Source organism: Rhea pennata, chromosome 4, assembly GCF_028389875.1.
Source record: "Rhea pennata isolate bPtePen1 chromosome 4, bPtePen1.pri, whole genome shotgun sequence".
Lineage (NCBI taxonomy): Eukaryota > Metazoa > Chordata > Aves > Rheiformes > Rheidae > Rhea > Rhea pennata.
In genome coordinates, this window is record NC_084666.1 from 68702018 (window position 1) to 68711856 (window position 9839).

Below are 9839 nucleotides of genomic sequence, written 5' to 3' on the forward strand. Positions count from 1 at the left end.
TAACGGCCTTTTATGATATGAAGTAAAAAAGGCCAGTTAAAAAGAAAAATAAGTAAATCAGATACAAGCCCGTTGTACAGGAGTCCTCTCGATCCCTGTCAAGGGGCAAGTAGGAGATTTAGCTGTTTATCAGAAGTTGTACAGTCTCGTTTCCATCCTCCCCCGTCGGGAAGGTGGAAACCCAGCCAAAGCAGGGGAGAGGATCACAAAAGAGTGAAAGAACCAATGCACTTCCCCAAATCTCCTAATCCTCAGATGCCGATGCCCAAACAAACAGGACCAGTCACATGCATTTAAAAATGCCAATGCCCAAACTAATTCCTGCAGGGTCAGAGCCAGTGGATTAAGTTTTACGAATTGATGTAAAGTGTAGGTCTGCTAGGAAAGGGGACTCAGGGAACGATACCCTGACTGCTTTCTATTTACGGTGCCAGCCTGCTTCCCAGGTCAGAGGGGCTGAAACAAACCAGTCCGAATCCCGCCACCTCCAAGAGCGCGGCCAGGCTGGCTTCTCCCATGTCTACACATCAACAGGAGTCAACGACCCGTAAGTCAAGCGCTGGCTTCACTTACACTTGCTTTATTTGTTTTTGTTGACAAGTACCAACAAAATAACCCAACGGCAAAGTTCAGCGTCACTTCTGTACTTTTGCCACTTAGATGCAAGAAGCCTCTCTTCCCGGAGCCACCTTTCCTCGGATTTAGGCACCCCTCCTCCGCGGCCCAGGGCCCTACTCTGCCAAGGAAGCATCCTGGGCATCCTACTGCCGAATTACAGAGGGGGCAGACGGGGACCTGTTCACTGCTTTCTTACTGGGGAGAGAAAAAAAAACACAGTATTTTAGGGGCAATTTTAGTAAATGCATTTTTCCCCCTTCCTCCCTCCCCTTCTTTATTTATTTTTATCCCAGCTGTCCTGTACCCTTGAAATACTCATTGTTCCTTTGCCTTAGCCCTGCTCTGCTAGCTATACGTTTCATGCCCAGCACTGCTTGCATGGCAGCACAAATCATGAGGAGCTCCATCAAGGTACATGGAACCATGCCAGAAGGAGAGAGAGAGAGAGAGAAAAAAAAATCAGCCTAATTTTTTCCTTATTAATCTGCTCCATGTGTTCTCCATTTTCTTTTCCATTAGGCGAATAGCCATTTTGCAGCTGTTTTTCAGTGCTGAGGGTGCAAAAGCGTATAACATATTGCAGAGATGGAAGCAGGTGACCGATTTCAGCTGCTCGAATTGCGCGAGGCGGTCGGGCTGCCTCCCAGTCCTCCCTCCATCAGACTCCAAGGCAACGGAGGTTTCACGGACCAGCACTAAAGCCGGTCACAGAAAGGTTTTCTTTTGCGCTGCTTGTACTTTCATTCCACCTTTGCATAAAGGCAGACTGCAGAAAACCCATTTTACTTCGAAGGGATTTTTCAGCTGTTTGTTTTTCCATCAAAGCAGAGAGTGTTATTGCATTCTTTCCTCTCGCTCGCCCCCTTCGCTCCGCTGCAGGGCAGAGTCCAAGGATTCTTTCCCATTACTCTGCTTTGTTATGCTGCAGCTTTGCAAAATTTGGCTATGTTTTTGAAAGTGTTGAAAAATAGCAAAAAATGAAATGAATAAAAGGGAGAACTGCCAAATCTTAGATACAATTTCCCCTATTACCTTCTGTGACAAAACACGGAAACCAAGCAGGGAAAAAAATGCTTTTCAGACGTAAATCCTTCTTTTAGTAGCATTTCACGAGAGCAGAAACACAAACTATCCGTTTAAAGCGGAGCGCAAACGTTTTCGAGAAACCGCTGCCCCGCTTTCTCCCAGGAAGCCGAGCTCCCTCTTCGCCCTCCAGTTCCTCCATCTCGCAGCTTTAGGCAGCGGACGGGATGCCGGGGCACTCTCACCGCGGCATTTCCATTTTTACCAGCTAAATAAGGAAAAGAAGGGGGCTCCAGTAATCCCCCAGGAAACGTTGCTTCTCTTTGGGCAACACGCCTGAATGACAGTTTACACTGAAAGGAGGAGCACAGCGCAGGACCAGCAATTTCATTGCAGCTGTTTTTCGCTTGTGCTCACCTAAGGCGCAGCATGTGCAGCAGTTATGGGCTCTCCAGAGAGTCAGAGCACGCGAAACGGAGAAAGCAATAACAAGCGCCGCTGTTAAAACATCTATTTTTGAATAGACGTTTTTGATCGCTCTTCAGTCAGCGCGTAGTTTTTCCCCTTGACGAGCTGCCTCGTACCTCTTTGAGCACAGCTAACGAAGAGCCGCCGTCCCTACCAGGGAGGAAAGGCTCTGGAGGTGATTAATGCAGAAAAGAGTATCTATTATTAATAGTTGCCTTTTCTACACCCACCGCTTTAACGGCGGCTCCCGCTGCTACCTCATCCCTTATCATCCAGCAGCACGGTGGGTGGCCGCAAATCCTGGCCGGACTGCTATTTTGTTACTGCACTGAACAAGTAGCTCTTGGTAACAGATAAAATAGACATATTTAACCCAAGGCAGAAAGGACGCTCTCCTACTCTCCCTCCTTCATCTGCTCTTTGCCTCCCCCTTGTTACTGCCAGTATGCTTGCTATTTTTCACTTGGGAAAACTACAACCACACATCAGTAGCAGCAGTAACACCATAAGTAGCAAGACAGCATTAGCAAAGCCCATCCATTACCGCAAAGCATGACAACCACGGAGCACCTTAATTGAAAGCTTAACCTGCCCATACATCTCATAATTACTGGCCTATTATTGGCTTTCTTTACACATTATTGCTATTATACACTCTGCAAGTCACCTTTCAAAGCCACAGCACGAGAGAGATCCATTTCGCTAGTTACAGGATTTCACCAGTTTGATGATAATTTTCTCCTCGGCTGCCCTGGGCCAGCACTTGGTCAGGAGTCAGCTCTGCGCTTCTCACCACTTGCAGCAGCAGGTCTCAGCAGCAGCGATTTTGCAGAAAAAAGTCAGCTCAGCTGTCAGCAGCAGCTACCAGCAATTAGAGGGATTTTAGTTTCACCTGGTAGCAAGCATTTGGGCCAACACCAAGCATTTTGGCATGCTGATGTAGATAGTTGGTGTCCAGGTGAGATAAAGTACCAAGAGTTATAGGACAGACTAGAAACAGTCCTTAAAGCTTGTTCTGGACCCCCTAGCTGTAGCTTATAGCTACCTAAATTTGAAAACCACTATGCTTCTTGGGTATCTCCTATACTCCACTCTATAAAAGCAGTGGGGAAACCCTATAGGTGAGTTCATACAACATGAAAGGAGCTCAGCTACTGATCCATGCTGAGGGTTTTCCCTAGGAAATTAGTGCCGTCACCCCATAGAGCCGTTTATGCTGGGCCTCACGGCGCTGTACACATCTGGAGGGAAGGGGAGCGTGGGAAACAGCGCAAAGCAGAGCTCCTGTATTTCGTATGGGTGATAACGTGTACCACATATTTCAGTGTATTTGAAGGATTGCTTGCTTGCCACATCTTATCTTGCTCATACTGAAAAATACCCTTTAAAAATGTAACTGGCTTTTCAGTGGATTATTTCTTACAGAAAAAAAAAAAGATAAATAAATAAATAAATAAATCTCAATCAAGGCTATTTCAAACCCTTCCTCTACAGGACAGCCCACCCCAGCCCCAGTTTATAAGTGGGAAAATGCACAGGGGCATTGGCTGCCTGATGCTAACTGGGGACACCTGCCGTGTGGCAGGTGCACTCCTGAAAAAAGGCTCCAGAGCTGAAACCGACTGTTTTAGTCAAGCAGCTCTCCTGCATATTGGCATTTTCATTGCGCGTGCCTTAATTCTGCAGTTACCTCTACCCCCGTGCACTGACTCACCTGTTCTGTGCCACTTTTCCAAGTTTCAGCTCTTACTAGTAAAATTTGCTTCTTCAGTCACTTCACAATCTACAGATTTCATGCCTTAAAACACCAAAACCTCCCTCTTTGCCCCAGAAAGAGTGCACCTCCAAACTCAAAAGCTTTTGGTCCCAGTGCATATTCACCTTAAAAATGAGATTTCAGAAGGCAAAGATGCCTGCTGCTCCTCCTCAGGAGCCTGCTTGGCCAGAGACTCTCGCATTATGTCACTCAGATTCAATTTCATTTTCCTTCGGATTAAATATTGCTGCAGACACCTAATGCTTTCACTCCAGTGCATAAAAATAGAGAGTCCTCTCATCTACTTACCCCCCCCTTTGCCCCTTGCCTACTGCAGTACAGCAGAAAAGTCGCAGCGAGCGTTTCTGGTGTCTCACCCAGCTCCGGCGGCCCAGCCGCCTGCGGTGGGACAGCTCGAGGTGAGCCCCACGCCATTCCCCGGGTGAGCTGCAGCCTGAGCGTCACCCGAAACCCGAGAGCGCCCGGGCGCTGCGAACTGCCGCCTCCTTTTAACGTGCTCCTTTCCTTTGAGTGCTTGAGCGCAGAGTACTTATCTTTTATATATATATATATATATATATATATATATGTATTTTTTATATATAAGAGTAAGAGGCTCTACTTTGCCAAGGGTATCACCACTTTAAATTGCATTTACATATGTGGCCTCTCCCTGGATAACTTCCCTCACCTGCTGGCTATGAGCTGGTCTGTCTGCCCCCAGTGCTCTCCTTCCTGCTGCTCCTAGAAGCCCAAAACCACATTTTTACTGGGGGAAACTACATAATGCAGATAGAGAAATGTCCACAAAGAAGCATACAGAAAGAGGGGCTCAGTGGGATATAGTCAGGGTTTCAGGCATGATATCACACCCTTTAAATCAGTCCTAAAGAACTTTTTTTTTAAAAAAAAAAAAAAAAATCTCACCCCATCCAGGGTTACTCTGGAAATGGGGGGAAACCCCCCAAATAATAAAGCCAACCACAGCAAATCCTGGGCCTGCAGCATTAAAGCAGCCAGGACATCTCAGACCAAGAAGCTGGAATTGGTCACTGCAGGGCTGTTTAAAGCTTGTCTTCCCCATAAGATACTGAACCTTGAGCGAAGCGGTTTTGCCTTCAGTCTCGCCACCTGCTCAGCCTCAGCTGGGAAGGGGAGAGAGGAAATTTGGCTGCTCCAAATGCAGTTCAAAGGTGGTGGCAATGACAACACTCACGAGAGTCTATTTAAAAGCAAGCCACCCTTTCCAGCCTTAATAACGCTCTTTTTTCTCCCTCCACCCTTTGGCTTGCTGGGTTACAAGGGATCTGGGAATATTAACATACCCCACTGCACAAGCGCCGCGCTGTAAATGCTGATCGGGGAAGAAGAGCATATGGAGAAGAGACGCTCATTAAATAGACTATTACTTCATGTAATGAATTCCAGGAAAACATCTGTTATTTTGATTACTGGCATTAAGAGTGGGAACTGCCAGTCCAGCACTTGAGATAAGGAAGAGGCCAGATAGACTTAAATAGCAAATCTTAGTCTGACTTATTATGTAATTATCAGCTCCCCATCACCAGGAGATCCGGACGTCTCAAGCAGCCAAAAATAGAGCAGCATCGCTCACGTTTTCTTCCCAGCCCGTGGGAGAAACGACTCGAGTCACTTGCTTACGTTTGGGTGAGCAGCATTAGCAAAAGGAAAATAAATAGATAAATAAAAAAGGGATCCCCCACCCATGCGGAAGTGATGGCGCTTCCCCCCACCCTGAGCTGCTGCGGTGGCTGCGATGGAGGGAATATTTTCACCCCGGTTCGACTTTGGCCTGAGCGGTCTGGAGGGGCTGCCGCGGGAAAGCGGGCGCCTCTCCCCAGCGCGAGCCCTGGCAGCCCTGCCCGCAGAAATGCCATTTTAATTTTTATTTCAGGCTTACAGCCACGAGGCATGCCAGGTTAAGGAGAGGAGATAACCGCTGAGCCAAGCCCTGCTGCTGCTGCTGCGGCACATGGAAAAACAAGGTCCAAACAGGCCCGCCATGGGATGCAAGAGCGCCTTCCAAATTTTCCAGTTTGAGCCCTTCTCTTACGCTAGTTTGGAAATACCACTGCAGTCAAAAGGGAAACGAGGCCGTGGGAGTTTCTCCACTGGAAATCTTGGTTGCTAATTCTAGCTGGACAGGAACAACTTCACTCAGAAGAAAATGTCTCGGCGCATCAGCAACACCCGAGCATGGCATGGCATGGCAACCAAACTGAGAGCGACCGCCTGCCAGGCACCTTGGGCAGCGCTCAGAAGCTGTTCCAGGAAAAATCGTTGTGCAGCGAGAATAAATCCAGCGCAGCACAAAAACAAAGACTTTCTGAGGAAACAGCCTGTGCCAGCAGGGACACATACCAATGCAACCTCAGGAAAAAAAAAAAAAAAAAAAAAAAAAAAAAAAAAAAGAGAGAGAGAGAGAGAGAGAGAAAGAGAAACCCGCCCGCTACTTCTCTTCCCTCGCCCACTTGCCTGGCAGGGGAAATCTATTTCAAACTTTCAGCAAGTTATTGATCTCAAAAACTTTGTTAGTATCAGAGTCCGTTTCTGTGCGTCTTTTAAGTTTACGTTGTTTTTGTTATTCTACCAAACTAATCACTGCCTGAGTCTGCTGACCGCTGCCCATCACCAGCGTAACCACCTGGCTGCTACGGCCAGCTGGACTCCACCTCTCGTGCGGGGGTCATGCTCAGTATAAAACCCAGCTGTTTGCGTCCCTGCTATTCATGTGTCCCAGGTTCATAAAAACCACTTACAACCCCATCCAACCTCCAGAATACACTAATTCACAGACAGTTCATGCTAACTTATTCCTGTGCCAAGATCGACACTTAGCTTGAATAGCTCTTTTCCTTCCCAGATATGTTTAAAGATAACGGTCATATCGCCTTCAGTCATCTTCTACTGGGTTTAACAAGTCAATCCAAGTCTGCTCTCACAAGGAAAAATTTTGATCCCCTTTTCCTCCGTATACTCAGCTTTGAATTCTTTCATCTGCACGCTAAGTATTGAGAAACGCACAGGGATCCAGACGAGATGTCACCTACAACAAAGGGTAACAGTCCTTCCCTGCATCTGCTGGGAATTCCTCTCTTGAGGAAATGCCTTTTCCTGCCGGTATCCAGCTGATTAATATACTCAGCTCTTTTCCTCCATTGTTTCCAGTTGATGAGCTGCTGGTGTTTACAGCTTCCCCGTGCAGAGGTAACTCGACAGAGCTGAACACGAGGACCACCAGCAGCTTGGTCACATCTGGGTTGTTGTCACTAGACTTGGCTGGCCACGCTCCACATGTTATTTTATTTATTACACAGAGTTGGCTGTTTTGCCTGCAGTTCTGGTTGCTTAACAGTTTCCGTCATAAGCTCCTGTTTTCATTTGTTTTCGATTTACCAAACTCAAACTGTTCAGACTCACATTTTCCACACTTCTGGTCTGCTTTGGGCTGGATTTTTTCTCTGTTTCAGGAAATGGGGATCATCTGTTTTCCAAGAGCAAGCCCAAGAAAAATTAGTTGTTAACGTTAAATACATCCATCTGCTTCTTTGAGAAGTTTTACCACCTGCCTACAGTGGAAAGGAACCTGAGATTTGGCAAGGAGAAGCTCTAAGAAAGCATCTTCTGCTGTCCCCAGAGGAAAATCTACCTACGCTTCGCTCAGTATGAATTTTTGAGAATTCCCATTTTTGTATGCATCCGCTAGCACACATCTCCAAACATTCCCAAGAGGGTCAGGGACACTCCCTGGCATGGATGAGAAGGGCTGGGACGCGTCACCCTCAGGGTGATGCACCATCAGCTATGGAGCTACAGCCCCTCTGTTCTTAGTGGTCATGTCTGTGGGTCATTCAGTCCAGCCAAAGGTGCTGAGGACTGACAGGCACCTTCTGAAGCTTTGCTTTAAGCAGAAGAACACATCTGAATTTTTAACTAAATACATTAACACTGCCGCACAACCACACATAAAGTAAAAATGTTTCAGAATAAAAAAAAAAAAAAATCTACATATTGCCTAAGACTCTTTCCCTCAAAGAAATTTGCTCTCAGAACATTTTTCCATGAGTAACAGGCACCAGTTTCTGTCACAAGGGATATATCCCCATGCTAGCACTGGATAAAATTAGTACCACACCCACGTTATAAAACAAATAAAAAATTGCACCTGACCTCTGAATCTTTAGTAAGCAATAATACATGTTAACACATGGATAAAAGTGACAAGGAGAACGTACGTATCCCACCACCAAACTCTCTGCTTATACCTTGTTCTCCCGACCAGGACAGCCAGAACGTGAGTGCACGGACCGAGGCCGTGAACAAAGTGCAAACCGTGAAATAACCACCACCAGTTTTTTGAGATGACCCAGGAGGGTGCCTCTTGGTCCCGCCTCAGGATTTTACCTGCTACATCCACCTGCTGAACTGAAGCACCGTGGCCAACTTGGATTTACTCCTTGGGGAGGGGGGGGAGGGAAGAAAAAAAAGAAAAAAAAGAAAGAAAAGAAAGGCCATATTTAAAATGTCGCAGAACACAAACCTGTGCCTCCCCCTCCCTCTCCCCCTTAGCTTGCCTGGGTTTCCCGTAATCATGAAAGGACGACAGGGAAAGCAGAACGGCTCACCTGCTCGCGGAACCGGTAGAGACCAGGCGTATAAAAAAAGAGGAGGACAAAAAAAGTGTTAAATAAAGAAAGTGATACAGTTCCTGCTTCATGCCAGCCCAAGGCAATAAATACATTAAGACTCAAATAAGTATCTTCTTCTTATCTGAACCTTTATTTAACCATAGCTTTAACTATAAAAATCAAAAATTCTTTCTCCGCTGATTCATGGTAAAACAAAAGGTTTACGCTTGTGGTCTAAACCCCCAGTCAGGAAAATTGGACCATATAACTGTTTTATACAAAGCTTCAGCAGAAATAACGTTGCTGGCTAGTTACCCCTCAGGCTCAGGACACAGATCAAAGACTGCTCTCACACTTCTAACATACTGACCTGGCCAATTTTTTCCAGATTTCTTTGACTGACTTCTGACATCCCAATTGCAGTCGCCTGATTTCGAAGATGTGGAACTGCAGGTTTCCCCAGGCCAGGGAGCTCTAATTTTGGATGCCCTGAGCACGGTAGGCTCTGCACTCAGTCATGCAAGTGCCTGGCTGCATGTGAGGAGTCTAAATAACTTGAAAGGAGCAGCTCAGGTAAATACAGTTATACATACACCTTTCCTAGTCACCGAGTCAGAACACAGGTGCCAGAAGCTTTCACCTAACTTATGCTCCCCTCTCTGGCTACAGAAATTATTCACTAAAGAAGAAAAACAAACAATAGGTAGTTTAATTTTATTCCTAAGGATTTTTTATTCTGTTTGAGTGAAGCAATACATGTCTCTGTGAAATGGGAAGCAGCAGTTAATACTGTACATTTTTATGCAGCATCCAGTCTAACATAGCAACAGAGAAGTGCACAAAATTCTTCCATGTTGTAGCAGGCCTTTAAAGACAGATTTACCCAAAATCAGTATTTCTGCAAAATTACATGCTGATGGTAATAAATCTGGTATTTCAGTATTTCATAGCATTTTTTTTTTGGCTCTCCTGCTATCTCATTTGGCATTCTAGCCTACGTCATTCGAAGTAACCAGCTTGCTGCTGGCTTCAGAAGACACAGTACTAATAGTATGTGATGTTAGCAGTATAAAAATGAAGCAGTTCTTTGCACGTACCTCAAGCCCACCATTTTTCTGAGACACGTTACTAGCACCAGCATATGTGCAAGAGATGACTGCGAAGTCACCTCGTAGGTTGAAGAGAAGAAGGGAAAACTTTGAATACGGCTCGGCTCAACAATGTTTTTGAGCAGTTACGGCTGTAACTCCCCAGGGCTTCGTCTGCCCAAGGAGAGCACCAATTACAGCAGAAGCAAGTCTTAGTCCTCACGAAGATTAGTCCTA

The 9839-nt window shown here is 46.1% G+C and overlaps 1 long non-coding RNA gene across 1 annotated transcript; it reads right to left on the reverse strand.

Annotated features, from left to right (window-relative positions):
- Nucleotides 1–560: 560 nt before the first annotated feature.
- Nucleotides 561–4336, reverse strand: LOC134140146 (uncharacterized). The gene is made up of 3 exons (XR_009958326.1): nt 4243–4336; nt 2340–2437; nt 561–813 (listed from the first exon to the last, which is right to left on the reverse strand). It is a non-coding gene; the product is annotated as an uncharacterized LOC134140146 (long non-coding RNA).
- Nucleotides 4337–9839: the final 5503 nt, after the last annotated feature.